Consider the following 24,851-nt stretch of genomic DNA (forward strand, 5'->3'; position numbering starts at 1 on the left):
ATATGATCTGTAGTGATTACGTGACGCAACGTAGATCGCCCACGCTAAACCGTTGGCAAATCGTAGCTGACTTGCCATCAAACTGACGAAGCCGCTGGCCTTGTCCGCTCGCTCTCCGTACTTTTAACGTCACCCAAAGTGTTATCAACCCTGTCTACAGCTCCTATTAAGAAAAACGCAATGGCGATGATGTAGCACACTGCTAAACAGACTATAAAAATCAACAGGAATTACATCAAAAACGTTTTAAATATTAAATTAACGTTACCCAGTAAATTCACATGTTCGGAGATTTTTTTTCGATTTTATTTTAGAACATTTACCAGCCCACATAGATATAACGTTGCGGCATATCGTCGAACCATAGAGACAAGTAGAAAACCGTTTACGATAGACGCAGATAAGGGACTGCTTTGTCTACATCCTCGCCAGTAATTTCAGTATCACGTAGTCACCAATCATTTAACACGTCCGTTAACGGAATATATATCTTTAGGATAATTTCGCGTGCTATGTATCGTATTTAGCTACATTTTGTTTAGGTGGAACAAATATGCAATCGATAACGTGAAGAAATCGCCCAGTGTTCGTGATATTAGAACAAGGCTGGTTTATAGAAGTATAATTAGTAGTATCCATTAAAAAAAGGATATATAGATACTTAACAAGGAACAGACACTGGCAATAGAGTTATTCTCATTTTTGAATGATATGAATATATATATATCTGTTTTTGTTCTGGTACTATTTAGCCGTCGTCCCTTGCTACTTTTTGGGGCGCGCCTATAGGATGCCTCTGTATTCGTCCGCTATTCCCCGACCGCGTTTGTCAATATGGAGATAGAAAACATTAAATAGCGCCATCAATTCGAAATTCTAACTAGTTACGGACGCGAACCGCATTACCATTATGCCTAATGGTCATCGCTATAGTTAGCAAACTATCGCCAGCAGGCACACTTAGCGCCGCAGATTGGCTGCTTGCGTCTGCTCGTTTGCCTAAGTCAGTGTGCATTCGAGGCAAAGACATTTTTCACGCTTGGACGCATCCACGCGCCGTTCGTGGCATGCACGCCACGGCCACAGGGACGTTCCTATCTCAGGCCCAAAATGACTCAAACAATATTTTAAACTCCTTGTCTGCTTATTCGCTGTGTCCTGTTTCCTCAGCCATGCAGTAACGCTTTACATCGTTTTGGCGCGTGCGGCTCAACGTCAAGTGCCAGAAAGGTACGAAACACCAAAAAGATGAATCACCAAGAACAGTGGATGCCAGGAGTAGCTTGAGCGGCTACTGTGATTGACGGACGACATCATAATCATGCCGCGTTTCTAAATTCGCGGATTAGACGTGCAGCAGCAGTAGCGTTGTTTGTAACACTTGCATTAATAACGAGCAGACTCTTTCTTATTATAGGAGGTGGCATTGACAGCCGTAATGTGAAATGGATAGTGTGTTCAAAGGATTCATTTTTGACCAACTGTTCAACTCTTACCGTATTAGACTATTCGTACTAATTAAATGTATAGCTATTGGAAAAATTTTTCTCTATGTATATTCGAAACCAAAAGTGTATAGCCGTTTTGCCATGAAATCGAGATCTACTGCACGATGTGTGTTTACTCAAAGCCATAGTCACATAGGTGGATTACGTTGTATCGAAGTATCGCCGCTGAGCTATACTTCACGGAGCAGATTCACCCACCTGAAGTAAAACGGATTATTTTTCACAAAGATACGATGCCGTCTATGACGCGAATTTTGATTGCAGCGAACAGTCTAAATTGATTATCTATTCAATCCTATGTTTGCTACTGTAGTAACCAGTCGCGGCAATCTGCACCTTTCAATGGTAGTAGCTATCACTGCACATACCTATAATGGTGCAGCGATGGTGCGTTTGTTTACTTGACTTCAGGACACACAGCGGTCTACGTTCGAGAGCGGATGTAGCCAAATTTCTTTGATGCTCGGACCCAGTCGTCTGAGGTAATACTCAACGCCAAAACTCGAGGGCGTTCATGTATTTAGCTACTAACGATGAAGTATCCATGTACGACAATTTTTTTCTCCTAATCACCTACAGTTCTTCCGTTACAGTTCGCAGTTGACCCTTTCAGTATAGAGATTTGACTAGTCCTTTTACTATTATTATTATTATACCACTCTATCACAGGTTATTAACCGACCTAAGAAAAATAGTGGGAGCATTACCGCACGAACTGTAGACCGTTTGTCCTAGGGTTCATCGCTGCTGCTGCACTCTCCGCTGCCAGACGACCATCGACAGGCATGCGCCACCGAACGGTGCAACACGCGCTACCGACACTGTCAGGGTCAAAAGCTGTCCATCTAAGTATACTCTTAGTTTTCCTTCAGAGGTTTGTTTTTACGTCTTTCTAACCTTTCTCTCTCACGCTCTTTTTTCGGTCAGGCCGAGGGCAAAGCACGGGAAAGGAGGCTCGCTGCTGCGGGGCCATGTTTCTGTCCGTTTGTCTCGTTATATTCTGCCATTTATCTACCGTTGTTTTACCTTTCTTTTGTCTTCATTTTCCCTTCCTTTTATCTCCTTTTTTCCTCCTTCGTTTGGTACCTCAACTACGTACACAACAGTATCCGAAGCAGTCAAGTATTGTTGGAACAGTTGATGCCTTGCACTTGGGGCAACAGGAGCAGATAGTCAGGACGTAGTAACCAGAATTAGAACGTGAACGATACTCGGAGCTATATTTGTTAACTAAGCAAATCAAGTTGCAGAGCATGTTCGATCAGCAAAAGACACACGAAGGATTTTTAAACTCGGTGTCCTTCATGTTTTTGAGCTCCGGTCTTCTTCAATCGTTTCCTGCATACGAGTATATTTGGTCGCGTCAAATAATCCCATTCGAGTTGCCATGCTTAATAATAATTTCTGTACATTATATATATATATATATATATAGAACTGTTAATAATTTTTTGAGACTCGTTATAAGTCATAATTATATTACGCTGTATTTGTGGCCGAGTTCGCAGAAATTTGTCAAAACCCCATGCTGCGACAATAAATATTTTGATGCGAAAAGCAAGTTCCCTACACTCATTTGTACCTAATGCGATTCTCTAAATTGTACATGCTTTTGCCTAGGGTCTACCCTGTTTGTTTTCGCTAGCCTTTTGACTACAGTTTGATCTGAGCGAGTTCCTGCGTAAGACACGGCACCCATACGATAATCGAACAACTCATATTGACATTCCTATCAGATAATCAGTATCAATAAACGTGGTAACAATAGGTTAGTGACCACGGCGGCTGCACATGAGTGGCTTCTGCCATCTCGTGTACGAAGTCGTCGACTTGTGGCCAGCAGTCGCATTACATACAATTGTGGCTGGAATAATAAGCCAAAAAAAATGCAGAGGGCTCTCGGGAGTCTCTGGTCACCTCTACACCAGAAGTATAGTATTACCTATTAGGAACAGCGGCAATAACAGAACTTCTTTAAAAGCCAGCGCTGAAAGCCGCGGGGACAAAGCGACGAGGAGTTTGCCGTATGGAACTCAACGTGCCAAAATATTTACCGACTGCTGAGCAGAACGACACCCATTCGTTTAATCCCGCTTTTATCAAGTTCTAATTGGCCGGCAGTAAATAGACTGCGCCGTTGTCTATGCCATACTATTTATTATTGTCTTTCCTGCTAAAGATTTGTGCATAGATGGAGGTAAAACTACTGAAGGGAGCCAGGGCAGAGTCTCAGCGAAATAAATCTATCCAATCGACAGCTTAAGAGGTAACGACGTAAGTTATAGTAGGCGGTACACCTTCCCGGCTGCGTAATCTCAAAAGACTTCCATCGTTACAGCAGTTAATATATAGAATCGGTTGTGTATTTTTTGAAATGTTAATTCGTAAGTAGTAAATCGTTAAGTGGCAGTTGACATTGAAGTGACAGTGGCGTCACGCTAGCTCATCAGCACCGGTGCATGGCCGGTCCAAAAATGCAGACAAACGGTAATCGTCACTTTTGCCAAAGCGCTTCCAAAGCTAGCACAAGTCAGTGCTCACTGCTGGTTGCCTTTCGCCCCTTTTTATCCGCTTACCACGCGTCTAAATCACGGCTCGCTATGCCAATGGCTTAGTAACTCCTTTTCGATTGTTCTACTGGGAAAGGAGCTAGCAGTACTTAGAACAATTTCTGTGCAGCGCTAGCGAACGGCCAGTATCCGCTAGTCGATCGGTCAGCCCATGATTCGGTGCCGCCGACGTTTCAGCGCTACAGCCGCGGTAGCAAGGTAAAATAAAGCGAAGTTGAGAAAATCGCCCTCAGTAGTAGTAGAAGTAATAGCGCTAGTGAGAGTCGTAGTAGGTCAGCCGAGAGCAGATTTCCAGCATCGTGCAGACACACATCTACAAATAGCACCAGCTACTTTGTTCAGCGCCATTGGAACGATACCCGGCGCTGCCGACAGCGCCAACCACCGCGTCGACGGCCACTGAAGTAACAACACGGCCGACAGCGCCAAACTGCCAAAAGATCGTCGTCTCCCTCTCTGTGGTTGACTACTGTTCCTACGTGGGACAGCAACAGTAGTTGCAGGGGGCGCCCTCCTAACCTGGTAACGGGCGCCAAAGATCCGGAAGGATAAGGATAATAGAAAAGGATAGTCACTATTGCAACAAAAACACAAATGTGAAAATAGCAGCGTTAAGCACGTCAGCAACGGTTATTGAATGGCGAAGACTTTCGCTTTTGTGAATTTCCTTATCCACGTATTTGTACTGTGTTAAATAATAGCTTTGCAATGGCAATTGCGTATCGGCTAGTAGAATGTATGTTGATTGATCTGCGGGATAGATTTCTGCTGATGTGATGAATTGTCTAGAGGAGCTCGTCTTTTCTTTCTTCTTGACGATGTCATTTTTCTTCGGTGCGCAAACATACACGAACTTTAAAAAAAAAAAAAAAAAAAAGAGGAATTCTATGCAGTTGTGTAAAAGTGACCATCTGACGCGCTGACATGTTGAAAAAACTTGTTAGCGAACAAGGAAGACGTGTTTGCATGCTTGATTTTTTTCTGCTATTCGTTCGCACGGTCTGATGTTCAGAGAAATCTCCCTATTAGGACCCGAACAGAATGCAGTTAGGCAAGGAAACTAGGATCATCACGTGTTTTGAAGTTGTTGTTGATAAACTAACCTACAAACCTATTTAAATCACATTATATAGCACTAGCTAACTGCACCCAACAATTAAAGCAGATATGGTTTTATCGTGCTTTGGGATATACTATGAGCAATGCGCAAATGAATTGAATAAAACAAGTTAAACTCCAGCTCTGTTCATAGAATTTGTGTATTATATCCCGCTCCCCGTTTGACTCTACCCAGAACGTGATATCATCACGTTTCAGTTGCTCGAACAGCAGATGCTAGCCATAACAGCCTGTATCAAAGAGAAGCGCGCCATCTTTTCTACCTTGGTAATTTCATTTACAAGGGACAGTTATGGGAATGATTACGTTGCACCCTAGATCGAAGTCCTTATGTTTTTTTTTTTGAATTTCTGAAAACACCTCAAAAAAGCGACTCTCGGTTTGTACAGCTATCGCCTACAAAAAAAAAAGAAACGCGCATGGCAAGTTTAGGGGGGTTTTAAATTTATAGAAAATTTAACTTTCTTCCTATGAGTGAGTTGCAGACAGATCGGAGTAGTTGGCAAATGCATACTCGAAGTTTGCAACGTTGAACTTCATCATCGTATTCCGCTTTGGTAAAATGTCCCGGTAGCTTGTTTATCTGTTGATCAGAGCCCAAACAGCAGGTATAAATAAGCTACTATCATTGCCAGCGCATACCCGTTCTGTGGTAGATAATGTATACTACGAAGTCATTTTACAATGTAAGCGCGCACAACCAACTGTGAATAACAGTATGATTTCTGCTAATGGGAATACGAAACGTGGCTTAGCTCAAAGGATTATTCCATATGTATTTCTTCTATGTAGAATACTTGTTTATTCAAAAGTAATTACTGGCGAAATCGTTGATTCGTGCAATTCATTTACCATAAACTTTTGCGCGACCCATTCAGGTCGACGGATGTATACGAGTTAAACTTTCCTATTATACAGCGTAAACATTATAGGACCAATCATTGCGGGAGTGACGCTTGAGCTGCATCGCCTACCCTGCAGAGACGAGTTCCTTACTCGTTCACGCCTATATTTCACAACGGTACGGTCTATTCTTTGCTCGGCCGTAACGGTACGCAAATTGACTTGAATCAGTAGCCATTTTTGTCAAGAGAAACGGTTGCCAATTAACCACATCGTCGTCGTTCGTACAGGACCGTTTCAGGTACCGTACCTGAAAAGTGGAATTGATGACCCTGGCTTTTCTCTCACTATCCACCTTTCGCAGAGTTTAACTGCGACGGTTTAGCTGGATATCGTTTTTTATAACATGGCATCATTAACAACAGCACTATAATCTTTGTCTTTCCAATAATTCGTGTTCAACTGTGCTTCAGATATGTTCCTTTTTCAGGCAATCCTGTGGCTTCGCATAGGTTGCCATTTCTACAGTTGGCTTATGTCAGGCCCCACGCAAGATCCCTTTACCCTCAGAGGGAGGGCCTGCTTGTTAAATTGACTTGGGCTTGTCTACCACAAACGCGTGTTAAATATCTGTAGTTTTTGAGTTTTCCGAAACAAGTTGCTACGACAACGTACGTTCGAGTACGTTCTGTACCTGCTGCACAACTTTTCATAGAAATGCACCCTAGAAGTGCATAAGTACGTCTTCGAGGCCGACGAGCAGGAGGCCACATATCGAAGTTTCCTACAAATACGCCGTTGAACTGTTAAACGCTTCTTCTTCGCAGTTCTTCTTGCCTATTTTCCAACTTGTTTAACAGTGCTATTAGCGAACTGTTCGGTACCGATATTGCCGCAGGTCCCAGATCTTCATCATGGCATCTAAAACGAAGAGAAGCTATAGTCGAACGAGTTGTAGTGGCAGCTGCGGCTAAGGGAATATGATCGTTGAGTTTCGGATTGCAAAAAAAAATGGTTGATTAACTACGTTTGCGACAGCCCCATTGGAAGTGACTGTAAATACATTTAAGATTAAGAGAAATAGCACAGACAAAGGAAGCGAACATCGAGTGACATTCGAACCACCCATGTTGCCCGTGAATCGTTGCTATCAGTCTTATGATTCGTAGTTCTTCATAAGTTTTCGCAGAAAACCTCGATTCTCTGCCCAACTGTCTCCCGTAGCATGTAAAAAATCATCTATGTTCACTGACATTACGTCAGGTTACCTGTTGACAGCTGTAAATCACGCCTTCGGACAACGGTGTAGTCGTGTCCTATTTACCAGCTAACTAACCGTAGGGACGGAAGATTAACGGCGTTCTTTGTGTTTAAACCTAAGTCACCTAAAAGTGATTCAGGTTCGGATACGCATATTTTAATCCTCATGTAAACATTCGAGCAACGAGGAAACCGCTGGCAAATATAATCGTAGGGCTTTATTTTGCTTGTTCCGTGCAGAACCTCCTACTCTAATCATATTTGAAGTAATTAGGAAAATAGTGCTCAATCAAAAGTCTCCGCTATAGAAAATGAGGTTTAACGATGATAGGCCAATTTGTATAAGCACAAAACGGGTCAATATGTGCAAACTTGCAACCAGCAAAAGGGTGATCTATGTTCGACCTTTCACGCCCGCAGGGATAAGAGCATACTCGAGCCGTCTGGCAAAGTATCGCTGAATCGAAATACACCAGACAAATGGGCCTTGCATAGTTCGCTTGTCGATACAATTATCCAATATATCTCAATTTCGTGCCTTAAACAAGGCCTGTACGCAATTCAGCTTCTGCAAACGGATCAACGGCAGCAGCTGTTGCGCATCCTTATATACGGCCACCCATGCTTATCATGTCATGCCGCTGTCAAAGTGTATTTCAGACTACAGTCTGCATGTTTCTCGACTCAAAAACTAGTTCCATATAAACTGCAGATACTAATGCAGATTTATATATCATAAATACGTTTCATTGTGCAGTGATGTTTTGAGATCAAGAGCGTCTTAGACGTCTTTCATGGATGCTCGCAGATGGCAGGCGCTTCTTTGCGTGAGGACGATTACAAGCAAACTCGATTGCATGCCCCGAGGAAAGTCACTTTGTACGTGGCCGGAATGGAAAAGTGAGCGGCAGGACGAGCTCCGTAAACTTCTCTTAATGGCTATTAGTAAAGATTCACAGTGCTCGCGTAAACGCGCCCAGACGCAACGCCTCGATGCTAAATGCAAGTGGCTGTGCCGTATTCCGTTCGTGGTATTTGTAGACCAGACATCAGCCTCAAATGAATGATTAAAACTATGTTAGCAATGCACATAATAATCTAATACCGAAGAGAACAACAATGATCTGAATAGTTTGAAATATATATGACGTTTGGCGTGCGGTACTGCCGTTAGGCACTGCTATGGACAATTCTAGGAACGATTTAAGTGGTAATCTTAGCCTAGCTTAAGACGTGCAAGGAAGCTAGATTAAAAAAAAAAATCGACGTAGGTGGTCAAACTAGAATTAGTGAACTACGTTGTGGACTGCGTCGGTCGTGGGACATATGAATAACTTGTAGAATTGATGGTTGCGTATTATTGTCTTCGACCGTCTTTCTTAGAGAAAAGAAAAATACTTAGAGATCGATCAATTTTGCCCATATAATTAGTTCGTACAGAATGAGCCAAATATCTATACCGAATACTTATCTGAGCCTTACAAAAGCTGTCACAAGATATTAATTATCACAAGATATTAAATAGCATATAACATGTACCAACCTAACAGTGGTGTAACTATAGATCCGGAAGCCCTGTAGAGCACATGTTTTTAATGCGATTGTACGACTCATAACCGAAAAGAACAAATACGGCTAGAACGATTTTGCTTCATACGTTTTATTGACTTCAATTATATTCTGGAGATTTACAACAACCTGCAACCTTCTAACATTTCAGAATAGCACCGACTGTTTTGTTGGATAGGTTTGTGTCTTTGTCTCAGCTGCTTAGTTAAACTACGTGGATTTGTTGTCTTCAGCTTCAAGTCGATTTTGATCAAAAAGGCGGGCCCCTCGATGAACAAAATTTAAGCTATGTATAGTAAACCAGAAAAGAAGCTCATTTTAATATTTAATTCGTTTCGGCTAAGAGTTCCATTTTGCTTTTGGGTCGTTCTTCCCTTTTGTCAGGTCATATTCGCCAATCCCCCTATCTATAAATCCCCCTATCTATAAGTTTCATAAACCAGCTGTCTCCGCAAGCAGGCTATCATATCGTCCGACTTCACACACAATAAGCATTTTCTATATGTTCACCCAGAAGTGCCGGCATTATTTGATATCGATCGCCTTACCTCCCTTGCCGCTTGCCATCTAGTTTTTCTTTTTCTCGTTCCGTTCTCGATTCTGTTCTCCACACTACGATATTATTCCGAAAAGCGAGCCCGGTAGGTGTGGAATCTCTTCGCACGTTGGTATGCTGAAGATAATGACACTGCGGGCCGATGTTTTTGCAATACTCCGCCAAGCTCTTATCACGGCCAGCGTCGCCACTTATAGCAGCAGTAGCGCTTTCATTAACCACGAACTATGACTGGCTCCTATCGCTATTACCTTCTAAAAGTCATCGCTATTCTTTTTCTGCAGCTATTCCGGCCACCGCACCAAATCCGTTAGCAGCTTCCCGAGCTGTTCCGTTAGAAACAGAGGTTTTCCTAGTCGCGCAGGGCGCGTCAACACACTAGCGGAGGCGATGCTGCGCAGACGGTAGAGGGGGCACTCGTGACCGCTCTTTCTATTTTTCGGGTTAGGCTAAGGTGAAAGCAAAAAACTGCTTCTTCTGCTACAGAGTTGCTTCAGAGTAGCTGAGTGCGAGACAGTCTAGTGGTGGGTCTTCGAATCCAAGCGAACTACACTTTGTTCTGTGCTAGGAGCCGACCGTCTTACGGAGTGCCTAACCACGTTACCAGACGCAAAATTCGAAATACTTCGTTGCGGCTGGGTGACAGTCAGACAATAACAACAATGATATACTGACTTCTAGGTGTTTATCCTTATGTGTTGTGTGCAGCCTTTGTGTTTGTTCCGTATGCAATTTCTGTACTGTCTACTTTTCTATTTCGAATGGGGCAACCCGCTCATCCAGCTGTTCACGAATTTTTCGTTCCTGGCGCGTTCTCTAGTTGCACAGCGAGTGTTGTACTGCATGGGACCGATTGCAGCTGCAACTCCGAAATCTCGGTTGAGTGGCCGTCGACTGCCAACAACCTTCAACGGCCGAGAACAAGTCTGGCCTTGTCTTTCTTTATTTCTTTCGCAGCTTTTGTACGAAACGCAGCGGTGATGGCTCGTAATACATTCGCCATAGTAAAGGTTCGACTGTGGTTGGTTCACGGCCGTCGTTCAGGAGGCAAAAAGAAGAGGATACGGGAGAAACAATATTAGAGCGGCGCTAGGGACGTTAAGGGCGGAGGTCTGCGGATGACAGGCCAAGGCTGCAATCTTTGTAGAACCTCAATGAGTATGATAACAATAATAACAACAGCAGCAAAAACAACACAGCTAATTGTTAACCCATTAGTAACGAACACATGTTAGCGTCACATTAACTACCAGAACCAGCGTCTGCATCGGCGGAATAAAACCGACAAAAATATCTTGGAGAGACAGAGGCTATGTGAGCAATGGCAAAGATAGGCAGCGAAAGGGCAGGCGATGACAAGACGCGGGCGATCTGTCACTGTGCAGTGCCACTCTGTCATGACACAATACGCCGTTATTTTGTTCAGGGCAGACCGACTGCGGATTACGCTGTAGTGATCGCTGGGAGAATGGAGCATATAGATGCTGCTATCTGCCGTGCAACGAGAAAGGCTACGTGATGCTATCCTGTGACGTTATTCAGCTTGAGGTAAGGGAATAGTCATTCCCGAGACAACAAAGTGTTCTATACGCAAACAATTTTTGACCTATAGGAAGACATGTAGGCATAGGCCGACAAACAGATCGGGTCAGATGGCTTCCACGTGATCTTTTCCCTCCATCTCATTCTGTTATAGCGTTGATGTAATGTTCTCAATTATGTAAGTTTAGCATTTATCTAACAGCCGCTATAGAAACAACGCGTACGAATCATGGACGCCGCCGATAGTGGTAAACATTATTCTATAAAAGATAGTAGAAATTTATACTGCACTATCGAATATTTAGCCTATATATAATTAATATTACATATACTTGATATTAACGGAATAACTATGCTAAAATACTAGACACACAATATCCGCATGTTACTAGCAAAGGAGATATCTCTTATATAGCAAGACCCGTTACATCCACTGCGACCCTAAAGCAGTTACAAGTGCTGCTGGCTTCATCATTTTCCTGATAGCCCGGTTTCACGTCAAGTCAACAGAGCGAGTAGCGCCAGCTAATCGTGGCATCCGCGATGAACGTTCATAAATAAACTTTACTTGCTTTCTGGCGCCAGTAGAGATTCAGCAGTTGGCGTGACGGTTAGCTCTTTCCTAAGCAATTGTCCCCCGCCCATTACCGTTATCGACATATTGTAGTTGTACAAGCCGGTCCATGGGTTGGGTTGTTGATTCTGTGCCTGTGTCTGTTTGTTCTTTGTATGCTTTTTCCATTCAGAAATTTGCCATTTACAGTTAGTCACCTTCCGTTATCTATTTCTCTATAGTCCTGCGACTCCATGTTCTCTTTTTCCCTTTCTCACTTTGTTTCCCGCTGTCTCTGTCACTTGTACGGCCATGGTTTCCCTGTATCGCTTGTGTCTAATCAATATTACACAAACTGATACGCACAGATATTGTATGTTTGTGTTGTTAGTACGTGAGCACAGACAAGTCAAGTGTTGTCTGCTTCATAAGAAAACACGTGGCCATGTCGACAAACATATATATATGTACTGTATGCGGCTTTTAGTAGCGGGTATGGACATGGACCCTGTTGTACGGCGTGTACTTGATGCCGTCAATATAAGGTAATACTGTGTGGACCTGGCTTATGGCCGCCTGACGGGCACTTCCTCCTAAGCAATATGGTAGTTTTAGCTGTGATAATTGGAGCTGAGAGATGCTGTAACGTCATCAACTGAATCGCAAGTCGGTAACGTAAAATGATACATTCATAAGCAGGCTATACGTGTCTCAAGTCATTATAATCAGTCTGTGTGCCACTAGAACGATCGACTAAACCGTATTCGGCCGTTTGCGTCATCTTCTGCAGTGCCACTCTAGCTACGTTATATATATTCCTATAGAAGTATTGGTTGTTAGGAAGGTATCAGCCGGTGACATTGTAGCCTCGCTACATAGTTATAACAAAAACAATTGTCCTCCATGGGCGCCATTGAATAAATACGTAATTTGAAGAACTCTTTAAAATACGTTATTAAGCAACAAAAATTTCCGCCTGCCATGATTGGCGCTTCACCGCACAATCTGCCGCTTGTATTATGTTTTTTTAGCTTTTTCGTTATTATCATCGCCCTCACCTAACTAATATTAACGTTCATGATCTGTTTGTGCGTGTGCGTTCTGAATTACGAACTCTATCAAGAAAATAAATTATTCCTACCGCTACGCCAAACAGACTACGAACGTCTGCCTAAACCCGTCCTACTCATATTCCGTTAGCTGAATTAGCTAGCAGTGTTTTCACTGGTGCGCAAGCTCCTCCACACTATTTTTCTGTCTCAGCCTGCGTTCGTTCTTCTTGGAGAAACCCACTGCTTGCCTAGGGCAGGGTAAAATAACGAAGGACGAGTCGAAGGCTGCTGGGCGAGGGAGACTCGCTTAGTGAGGGAGAACGATTTTCATCTGACCTCGGATTTCCCAATTGCTTCCTCGCCCGAAGATTCGCTTCCATGCCTCGCCTCAGACGACTCTCAACTACTGTAAGGGTGCCGCCGTGACCTGTGTCGCATGCCTGGCCTGCGGCGGCAGTGCACACACAGGCCACAGGCGACCAGACATAACTTCCTTAATAACTGTGAATGTGCGCGTTTCATTATGACCGAGAGATTAATCGAGAATAGCTGCTAAATGGGGCTAGACCACGAAAAAGGACTAGTTTTACTGGGTTCAAAAGGGTTTTCAACGTGCATATCTTAAACATCAAGTTTCTACTGCAGTTTGCCTAATGAATTCGTCTATCGGTAGCCATAATTAAAAGCAGAAACTCTGTATTCTAGCATGTATTTATTTGTACGAATATGCAGATCAACCATAATAATGGTTCCGCAAAATTACCAATTATAATTGCAGTTCTTGTAACGTCACGGTTCATCTGGCCGGTTTACTTTAGCCAATCATCCTGGTGGGCAAGTTTTCAGCATAGGCCTTCTTTTTCTTCAAAGCATTCAGTTCCAACGTTTCCTATCCATCAACATAGAGCTACAGGTGGATTGACAGACAGAGAGAAGTTACTCAGACGGAAAACGGTGCCGGCGCCGCCGGCGCGCGTACCGCAGCAAGACCAAGTAGCCCAGCTACGTATCTTCAAAAGCCAGGAGGCGCTGCCGGAGCGGCGGCATCAGAAGGATCAACTGTGTCTGTCCAACTATTTAGACGCAATTTAGAAACAGGCAGCACTTTATGCGCGTATGACGATCTACCGCCGTGCCAGGCAGCAGTGACACATAGAAAAACGTGCACAGCAACTCAATAGGCGAGCTGGCCCGCAGGAGACAGACAAACATATAAACAGGCAAACAATAGCCTACGGACGATCCGTGATGCGTCGGTGTGAACCCAAGCACTCATACAACCGCATATATACATCCAACCCTAACCGCCTTACCCCTCTACCGCGGTTTTCGTCCATTACACAGTAACCAGCTCCATATACCTTCTTCCAGTTCGCTTCAGCTTTTTTCGCCAATGTCGGCTGCTCTACTGGTTCCCTGCTATTTTTGCCTGATTTTCTCCTCATTTTGTTTGCCGTGGCTCCTGTCCTGCTCAGAAGATTGTTGTCATTCTGCGTCGCCGGCAAAATTTCCTTGGCTGGTAGATCTAATTGATGCTGCTGCTGGTAACGACTAATGATACTGCTCATAATGATTGATATCGGCAGTTCACTGTAGCGTTCCGTTGCAACAGCTCCAGGATCCAATAGACATGTGCGTATGTATTAGGTAATCTAGTGTTAGAAGTACACATACCGACAGCGAACCAGGTTACCGTCTGCCAATACTAGTAGGTGAACGGGCTCAAACGTTCGTATGCACAGGCGGCACGCGACACGGGAAAAGCAGTTTGCCGCACAAGTGTGTGACAATGGTGATGACTGCTCGCACAGCATCGATAACGTGACAGGCAAGTAAACAGTGATTGACTGGTCGCCTAATAGAAAGCCAAGTATAAAATAGGCTAAACTTATGAAAAAAATATGATCAGATTTTACGCACCTGGCGATAGCGGCCTTGGATCGGACCGTAGTGCCTCGTAGGTACGTACCCATCGCGTCGTTCGTATCGGTTTTGCTTAACCTATCAGAAACTTTATGTTGATTTGCTTTTATTGTTCGGGTTATTGTCGTTGTGTCATTATAAACGTTGTGAGCTTTTGCGCGTGCGTATTGCACCTTTGTTTTTTTTTTTGTGTACTATTTCGGTCGCGTTTGTATTCAGCACATTGCTATAATAATAATAATAATAATAATGCAATTATTATTAAGAGCAGAAGCAGCATGGTGACTTGGCAATTCGGTGTTGTGCCGTTGTCGCTGCTGCAGCTGTCGACCGAGATGTGAGCGTATCGCCGCTACAGACACGAGAGAGTATCTATAATTAGTGATGCGTGTGCCCTAGTGCGGTGGAGTGGCGCGGCAGCCGGCGCTCGGCGGGGTCGTTCTGTTTGTTGGCCGTTTTCGCTTGTTGACTGTTGCCTTTTGCCACTGAAGTCGTTGTCTTTAGTGTGGGTCGACGGTGACGAAGTACACCGTGCCTCCTTGGCCAATGATAGCAATGTAACTAATACGAGTTGGGTGAGATTAATATTCTACTATTAGAACAATGGCCAGTATAGCAATACGCAAACACTATCCCACGCGTCTTCACTGTCGTTCGTTGCCGCGGCCCAATCACATAATATCAAATAATAACACATACACTTAACATTTTAATTAATTAATAAAATATTAACAAACAACAACAGCCAGAAGTTAGCTCCATGTACATTTTAGCCAACGTGACAAAAAGAAGCCACCAGCAGTACGCGGCGCTCTAACTTCATTAGAATGGTGCAAACGTTGGCATCAGTCAACAATAGCAACAATATATATGTTTGAAAAGGTATTGACCTTTTTTCTAGCTCTAGAAGCTTTATTAAAGTCATATATCCTAGGTGATGTGGGTCGAATCGGGTCATTGTTGATGATCCGAGAGTGGCAGAAGAGGTTTGCTAAAACAGATTTATGTTAAAACGCCTCGAACGTTAGTGAAATCTCTGTAAAAATTCGATTATGGTAAAGGTGCAAATTTCACCCAGGCCGACAGGACAATTTCCGCTATTTATGGCCGTGGAAGAGAGGGCTAGAAGGTGGTTTTGTTCTGAAAGAACCGAAGGTTGAGCAAGACCGACTCGTGAATAACCATGATATAGCCTAGGTACTAAACATTGAGGATCAATAGAGTTTAAACCATTCGAAGAGAGGTGACTATTAAAAGACCTTCGAAGTTTGGGTGCTATACAAATTAATGTAAATGGATCTAGTCGATTGAATTGAAATTTTATAGAAACGTCATGGAAGCAAGCCGTTTCTAAATTGATCAATCACGGGTGATTAAAAGAGAATCACGTGGAACAATAATGTGCAAGTTAGAAACAATTAAAAAAATCACCATTTGTGCTAAATCCTAGATTGATGCCAAACGAGGTGGAACCGTGCATTTCGAGTCGCTGCCTGCCGTAATTATTCATTCAGGCTTTTACCCCCGACTGACAAAATTACAGCAAGCTATTGGAAAAAAAACTGCAAGTAATGAACAGAAAAGGTGTCGTCTTCTATTGTAACATCGCCAATCAATATACGTCGTTAGAAACACGGCAAACATTGAGGGAACTTAGATAAGAAACTTTAATGCGTCCGCTGCAGCGTCCGGATTTTGAGCCGTTAATGCATCATCTTTTTCGGTCTCTGCAGAACTTCGCTGGCAGTGTTTTATCTCTATGGAGGGATGAAAAAATCATTTGTCACAATTTTTCGCCCAGGAACCGCAGAAATCCAACAGCGATAAGATTATGGTATTACCAGAAAAATGGCAAACGAAAGATTACGGATCAAAATGGCGCAAATTTAGTTTAGCAATATCATTTTAAAATGCAAAGAAAAAAAGTATTCGTTTCAATTTTGGCTCAAAGGGCCAATAATATATGTACATGGTCATCGCTAATTCCGGTAGCAGCAGCGAGTTAATTCTATAGATCTGGGATCGTGGTACTGCGAGATTGGACGACCTCTGCGGCTGTTGACGACAACACGTTGTCAATGGCTTGCCACCACTACCGCCGCCGCCGCCGCCGCCGCTGCCGTCGTCCACAGAGTAGTCGCTGTTATTTTTTTCGCTGTGGACTGCGTGTGCGTGCGTGGCACAACAAAATACGACGGCGCTACGGCACAGGGCAACAACAGCGATGAGAAATAGCTAATAATATGCTAGTGGCGACATTGGTGGAGCTTGAGCTTAAGTAGTAGGCAAACACAAACACGATAACTAGAGAAAGATGGCTAAAGTTGTTGAAGTTGTTGCTATCCACTGTCACCGCGATTCTATTATGTTACAGATTGTGCCGTAGAGTAGGTGATGCTTACACTTAGATATACTGAAAGAATAGCACAGTCGGTCGTTCGTTTCGAAAACAGCTCCCATACAGCAACAAAAGAGCATCAAAAAGCAATATATATACTATATGAGAGTACTAACTGACGTACACACGTGTTATATAGAATGTGTAGAGCTTATATAAGCAGGATAAGGAAATACAGCCAAATATCCCATATGGGCTATTCAACTGTCCTATGCCGTACACCATAATTGCCCAATTCGCAACTTGTTCCCATACATCTTCACAAACTTGTTCACCTGCGTAGCTGGTCACCGCAACTTATATCAAAAGGTCCCGTTGTGGATGAAAACGAAACTGAGTACTACTCGTCTTGAAGTTATTTTTCCCGTCCATAAAGCTTTCTACCAGATTCAATAATGACACATATAACTTCTTTTTAGGCTATCATACTGGATCCCACTTACCACTGTAGGCATCAGCAGAGATCGCTAGAACCGACGGGACGTATCCCGTCGTTTTGTTTCTCGCGGCTGTCGTCTCTACTGCGACGAACACGAACACCAAGCAGTCCCTCTACGATGCCTCTCCTTCAATGGCGCGCATCCTTTACCACAACGTCACCGCAACTTTTATCATTACTCACAATACGAGGAGGGCTGGGCATGGCTGATTTGTTGTAGCACGACACAGACGACAGTGGACGGCATTCGCCAAGGACTTCACAATGAGCAGCAAGCGACGCGCGAGCACACCAACCAGCCGAGCGACTGAGCAAGCGAGCACCGAGCTCAGCAACTGGTCGCAGGCGACTGCGCTCCTCGCCCTGGACTAAGCGCAGCGGCGGGCACCTTCCTACTACCACTCTTCTTCTTCACCCATTCGGCACTTGCTGCTTTTCCGCTGGTTGCCGCCCGCCGCCTCTTGCTTGATACCACCAGCCTCCCCCTTGCTCCTCCACTCTGCCTGCGGCAGTAACCGTCGATCGACTCACTCACTATCGACAGCGGCTGCAACGACAACAGCAGCTGCCTCGGCAGTTATGCTGCCGCCGACAGCGTCAATAGCTGGTCACCGGCAGCGTAGCTGCTATTGCAACTGGTCCGCTGTTGTCTGTGCCATTGCTACTGACCGCAGGCTGGCTAACTGACGGGCTGATTGACTGGTGGCTAACAGAATGGGGCAGTTAACACGCTGGGCTTGGGGACTGGCGGCGGTGTTTCCTGCTTCCAGTGGTACCCGTAGTTCGACGATGAGATGAGTAATGTGGGCCAGACGGGCGCTGATTGAATGAAATGTGAACGCGAGACGAATGGCTGCGTTTGACTGTAGAGCGACGTATCGCCGCCAGCTACAGCGTTCGGTGCTGCTACTGTTGATGCTGGCGCGGTTGACGGCCGCGCAACAACAATCAGCGCGGCAGGTGTTGCCGCAAATATCGTCCGCTGCAGCCGGCTGGAGCTATGGACATCGTCCTCACTTTCACTCTCGTTCCTTTTTCAAATAAACTTTCCCAAGTGGCTTTCTTCTGCTTTCCAACCATTGATTCTGTTCATGTTAATGATAACGATGATGTTCCCGATGTTGTTTTTCATGTTGCTGTTGCTACTGCTAATATATATACTAGTAACCTGAACGTTGCGTCCAATACTTAGGCTGCTAAGCATTACTCCAGACGGCTGGCCTTTCAGAGCGCAAAAGAAACTGCGTCTACGCCCGGTTTTCAACCTAAATTACCACGTGACTACAACAAGCAAATATCTACTGGACTGTCACGGGGACGCAAGTACTAATACTGTTATTTTATATTATTACAGATACTAAAACAACGGTCATTAACAGAAGCAGGAGAAGCTGTTGCTGGCAGACTACCTTCAGAAGTGGTGCCGCTGCTATCTTCGCCGAGTGACAGCAATAAGAAATAGTAAAACAGGAAGCAGCAGGAAGTGCGGCCGCGCAGAGTCGTCGGCGTCGTCTGACGTTTGCCTGTTAGCGTAGCAGGAACAGTAGTGACGATAGTAGCTACGAAGCTGTCGTGTGACGGTGTATGCAGTCGCGTAATTTGGTCAGCACCGTCAACAGGCCTCGGCTGTACTAGGTATTGTTGTCGCCGTCGCGTACGGCAGTATGGCGCGGCGACTCGACTTGTACGAGCGGAAATGCGACGGGTAAGAAAACCAGCTCCCTGCTCTCAGTTGCCAATAATGCTACTAATATTATTCGGGTAATAGCTTCATAGATTATTCGTTCGCGGATAGGAGAGCTGTTTCTTGTACGACAGCTGAATCACAAGCCCATCTCAGCGTCTTTATTTTTTGTGGTAAGCTTAACAATCATTAACTGACAATAGTGCTGTTGCCGCCGCAGTCACCGCTCCGGCTCGTGATCGCCGCTTGCCAGGCATTTCTGCTTCTGATTGTCGTCGTCGTCTCATCGTTGCTGTTGTTCCTATGCGGCCACCAGCGATGAACGGACAACCGCTGTGGCTGACCGACAACCGACAAATCTTCCACCAGCCAGGTGCGACTGACGGTGGCAGCAGACACAATCGCTTTGTTTCTTGATGGCGCTTCTTGACAACGTGTCGTTAACCGCTGCTTGCGGCCCGCTATGCAGCATTCGGCGCTCAAGAGCGTTGCCGCAGCAGCAGCAATCGTTGCAGAAAGTCTAACATTGCCGTCGACAATAGCGACAAGTCTCTCTCGCATCAAACCGTGCTGGCGCCACAATCACCTCAGGCGCCCTCGTCCATTAGCGCGGGCGCCGCCACAAGCATTTGTAGCTGCCACTAGCTACAACTGTTCGTTGCCTTTTTGCTTTTCGGCTCTTACAGCCACTGCAACAGTAACAGCAGTAGCAGCAACAATCGCAGGCTCCTTCGTGATGCCGGCGCCGGCATCGATTGCTGAAACCGCTGACTGAACTGTCGAACTGAAAGTAGCCTGACGCGCTGTTCTAGCTACGGCCGTTTCTTTTGCCCGTCTCCGCTTGCTGCGTTCTTACTAGCGCCTATAAGAACAACACAACACAAATACGAACGACAGTGCCATGGCTGTTCTACGCAGCTGCTGACGTCGCCAAGCTTATTGCTGCTGCTGCTACAGCGGCCTCTGCCGCCGTGAGCGTTTTTGCTATAGAAGCACTGTTGTTGAATTAGTACTGGTACTGCCAGTATTCCTACTGTTGATGCCGTAGACACAACAACAACGATGATCGTTGGCAATCGATTGTCCTATTCGTCGTCGAGTTGCAGCGGCTCCGGCAGCGCCAGTAATGTTTCTGCTGGATGACTGGCGCCAACGGCCTCTGCTGACCAACGAAACGGGTGTGCGGAGCGTGTGGCGACGGCGGCGGGCGGACGGGCGGGCGGGCTAGTCTAGTCAAAAAAAGCGCGCGAGCGCGATTCCCAGCAAACAATTCAGTGAGCCATAGACATCGCCACCGCCTCGCCCAGCTGCTGCTCCAATGAAAGAAATAGGAAGAGGGAGAGAAAGTGTGTGAGACCTGCTAGCGGGCCTTTGTTGTGTTTGTCGGCTTGGCACGGGACATACACGAACGTTACGTCGTGGCAGAGGCGGTGGCAGAGGCGTCGGCTGCAGCGCCGAGCAGCAGCTCTCGAAAAAATAAAAAAAGAGGGAGAGAGAGAGAGTAAAATGGGAGAAAGGGAAATTACTCTCTCCCTGTCTGTCTGTCTGTCTGTCTGTCTGCCTGTTCGTCTAGTTGACAACACTAGGGTGGTCAAACACATCGCGCACCGTGCCACTATTCATCGACATCCAGCGACAGGGAGATTGAGCGAACCCTCGACGACAATACCGGAACAAGGCAGCATGCGGATGGTGCTGCTTGCGACATCTAGTCGGTGATCAACGAACCGTGATGTAGCGCCGTGGTGAGTCGCAGCGCGACGAATGAGAGTGGGTTACGCGTTGTCAAAGTCTTGCCCCTGCTGCTTAGCACTGTTGCCACAGGCTAGGTTGAAGTTTGACACCGACCCAACGAAACGCCGGGTCAACACTAGATGAACATATATATATGACTAACACGAGCAGAAACGTTGCACGAATGAGAGAGAGAGAGAGAGAGAGAGAGAGAGAGAGAGTCGAACGATTTGCGCCGCGGGCGAACGGGCGGGCGGACAGGCGTTCTATCGGGCTGGCGCACAGGCCACCGTTCAGGCGGGATGAACTATTCTTCGATAACTAGAAGCAGTTCGGTGCTGCTGCCACTGCCGCTGCTACCGCCTTTGCTTCGGTGGATCGTCGGCGCCAGGTGGAGCCAGCAACGGTGCCCCTTTGGCCACGCAGTGGCTGCAAAGGTGAGAGTAGAGGAAAGGGTCATGGCAGCCGCAGCACCAAACAGCAGCGGATTGCGCTGAGAAAAAGGGACTCCATTATTACCATTACCATGACCGCTATCGCTAGAAGCTGCGGAAAAAGTGTTTGTCACAGCATTGACAAAGGCAAACAGTCAGACAGATTCCAACTGCTGCTATCACCCCTCTTGCCCCGTTATTGCTCCTGCTTTTAGTACCAACTGCCTGGCTCACTCCGTAGCCATGCTGGCCAGAGCGAATCAAAGGAAAGCAGGACAGAGAAAATAGGACAGCTGAGACACACCGGTAGTGCCGCCACCAATAATGGCAGCACCATATCCATGGGGTTTGGGGAAGATTTATCTAGCAGATTTAGGAAGGATTGGACCGACTTGGTGGTAGAGAGGGCTTGTTGGTGACGACAAAGAGGGTTTAAGTTACGAGGAAAAAGGGAAAACAGCCTGATCGAGTCTATCTAGCATATGATGTCAATTTGGTGGAACGAGGGCGACGGAATCGCTGGTATGTATGCGAGATAGAAAAGGCATGGGGTGTTTCAGAACCGCGCACTGGCGGAACGCCATGCTTGTTTACATTGCTTTGTATCAAATATTATTTAGGCAAAAAACCTCACCAGTAGGGAAATAGGCGAAAACTTAGCTGTGAAAAGCTTGAATTGAGCCGCACGGCTTGAATAAAGGTTCCAGAGAATTGACTTTCAGTATTTGGGGACGAACAAATCAATTCAATCACGGCAAGGCGTTGGTCTCCTCCTTCAAATCCGCTAGCCTGACCTCACTTCAGCGAGACGCAATTAGACACTCTACACAGCCATTATCCGGCGAAAAACCCGTCACTGATAATATCTATAATTTTTTTGGATATATTCTTGTAAACATGTCAGTGTTACCTCAAACTGCACCATTAGTGAAACGAAGTAGCCTTCATAGTAACAAACCTACCGGTCAGTCAATTCTGAAAATTGGGTGGTAATTAATACGTAACATTACCTAATCATTCGAGCCACTGTGAGCCATTACAAATGAACCCAAGTATGAGCAATCTCGAAGACAATCGTAGTAACATACCCCAGAGCTGGATTACAATGAATGCATTGTTCGGGTCACATCATGAGAGACCGGTAGAAGCTTCAACATCCTCACTAAAATAAGACAATGAATTTAACGCTTATCCACCAATCTCAGTAACGTATTGGTTAATACTAATATACGGATACTTTTATTTAACATTAACATGGTGTTCTCATATAGCTATCGTATCTACAGATAACCCAGGTAACCTACCGTAAAACCTGAACTTGAGTTCGATTATGAATTAATAGACCTTAGAGTTATACTATCCTAAAAAATTTCTCAGCAGCTGCATGTCGATTGCGTATGACTTTCTGAAAACGAAGGAGCCCGTTGCCACCGCAGCAAACTGGTGCGGATCAAGCAAACTCTACATTTTGCGCCACTTGTAGCTACGTCATTGGATTGACTGCTATTTAGGTTGTTATTGCACAGATCAATTATGCTTCATCGTTTCAACAAAAAAGTTCTCCATTAGGCAGAACGGTTGATTCGATTTTAACGTATTGCTCGTATTAACTTTAAACGTACGGGTACTAGTCAGAAACCCTATGTTGTTGTATTGCGTCAAGGTCCTGTTTTTTTTTTAATCAAAATGGTCACAGATGAATCCAAGTTCGAAGCTGGAAACTAGGAAAACCTTGCCATCGGTTCGACAAAGTGTGGAATGCAACACACAACGTTCAAGCAATCCTTAGCCAATTCTAAACAGTATGTCTTTAATACATCACCTAGCTAAATCATACTAAACTAGACCAATTGACTAAGCTATACGCACACTCGAGTTCATATACTCCTATAACTAAAAACCTGTTTACTTCAAAAGCGAATAACGCAAATTGTACTAGTGGTTAAAAAAAGGATGACAATGGCGGACGTAAAACTCGAAACATTTAGTCCAATACAAAGAGGATAGAGGTTTGCTGAGGGAAACATCTCTCGTTTCAGGTTGAAGTTGCCTATTCTTTAGGCACTTCACTCTCTGCGAAACGTCGTTCCTTTGACGGACTGCTGCTAAACCACGCGCCAGCACAGGGAAAGGCTCTAAGGCAAACCCAAGGACAAGCCGACACCGCTGCTGCGTCCACGCCGTGTTGCAATCCGCAATGACGTCTCGGAGTCGGTGGGCGGTGATCGCTCCATGTAATAGACTACCAAAGCGGAAGCAGCAAAAACATATGCAACCGCTGTTGCCACTGACTGTTATTACCTACCTGCTGCTGTGGCAGTAAGCCCTTAGAATAAAAAGCGCTTCTCGGTGGGTCGGTCGGCCGGTCTGATTTTTTACCTTTCTCTGACCACAAGTCACCCCAACATTTTAAGGGACTGTTGCATAGATACACCCGTAACGGCAACAACCGGCATCGAAGCCGCGTTCATAGTCCACCAGCTGGGAAGCCTGTAGAATGCTTGACACCTACGCCACAATATGCTGCCCGAAAATGTACGTTGTACATATTTGAAAAACCGTTATTTGTCAGGGACTAGAGGAGAGCAGGGGCTGAGAATCAAAAACGTGATTCTGGTCATGTGCTCAGGTGACGGAGGTTCCTTTACAAATGCGTAACAGGACATGCGTCGTTGCTATTTTTCTTAGCTTGTTATTTAGGAACTTCATTAAATTAAGTTTAGTGGCGGAATAGATTAGAATTTGAGTAGGCTATAGACTATACCGCAATACAATTCTCATCCATTCGGAGGGAGTGTCGATGCAAATGGTTTCGGTGGTGATCAAAGCGTTACTGTTTGACGTCCATGAACTTTTGAAAATTTAAAGCTCTGTTTTCGTCTTCTGTTACGTAACCCATGCAAGTTTGGCAGTTTCTGTTTCTTAACTAAATTGCGGTTCAAATGATCACGCGGCTACATTTTGGTTACTGCCCCCAACACAGTTTCGCGATTGGCTCATTCCAGGGTTTAGTCTCATCTCTAATCTCGTATCTTCGTAACTTGACGGGGCCTAACTATAAGTGTGATGTTGCACAAAGGCGCAGAAAGAACCACAGTACCTAATAGCATTTACGTAATCTACAATCAATAAATTATCAAATAATTTAATTTAATTCTGTGCAGTATAATCTGTTAAAGTTTAGAATTGTTTCTTTGCTCTAGAGCGCGTCTATAATATTTCACATAAATGTTTAAGCCAAAGATCTTTTTTATAACATTGGCTTCTGCCGCCGATTGGCTAGTTAATAGACACTGCTAGGCCATATATTATATATATATATATATAAGCATTATTTATCTGGTAGAATTGGGTCGAGCGCCTTCTTCTCCTTGATTTATTACGTCTCGTAACCGTACGTATGTCAAGGCGTTAAAAGTGCTATATATACATATATATATATTTTTTTTTTTCGGTTTTAAGAGGTAGGTTTCAGAGGTAACAAGGCATAAAGAGTGTAGCAAGAAGAGAGGAAATTTTACGCAGTATGAAGAAGCGACGGATTTTCGTTACATCTACATAAAGTCCCCGTGTATTATACAGAGCAGTTCTGTAATGTTGTGACCCAATTATCAGACGATAACTGTGAATATATTAATGGCACACACAGTTCAACGTGGCCATAAAA

General features: G+C 44.8%; 1 protein-coding gene and 1 long non-coding RNA gene across 5 annotated transcripts in view; one reads left to right on the plus strand and one right to left on the minus strand.

The window, feature by feature from the left end:
- Nucleotides 1–18,680, minus strand: part of LOC111260890 (uncharacterized) — a 28,569-nt gene extending 9,889 nt beyond the window's left edge. Inside the window, exon 1 of the mRNA XM_022833970.2 lies at nt 17,337–18,680. The gene's annotated coding sequence lies outside the window, so the exon portion shown is untranslated. The remainder of the gene's footprint in view (nt 1–17,336) is intronic.
- Nucleotides 266–24,338, plus strand: LOC111260893 (uncharacterized). 4 transcript variants are annotated; one of them, XR_002680604.2, is made up of 3 exons: nt 266–1,230; nt 18,687–19,037; nt 23,224–24,338. It is a non-coding gene; the product is annotated as an uncharacterized LOC111260893 (long non-coding RNA). The 4 variants fall into 4 exon arrangements; XR_002680605.2 differs by lacking the exon at nt 266–1,230 and adding an exon at nt 8,937–10,973; XR_002680602.2 differs by lacking the exon at nt 266–1,230 and adding an exon at nt 11,719–12,065.
- The last annotated feature ends 513 nt before the right edge of the window (nt 24,339–24,851 follow it).

This window comes from Varroa jacobsoni, unplaced genomic scaffold (assembly GCF_002532875.2).
Source record: "Varroa jacobsoni isolate VJ856 unplaced genomic scaffold, vjacob_1.0 scaffold_487, whole genome shotgun sequence".
Taxonomy (NCBI): domain Eukaryota; kingdom Metazoa; phylum Arthropoda; class Arachnida; order Mesostigmata; family Varroidae; genus Varroa; species Varroa jacobsoni.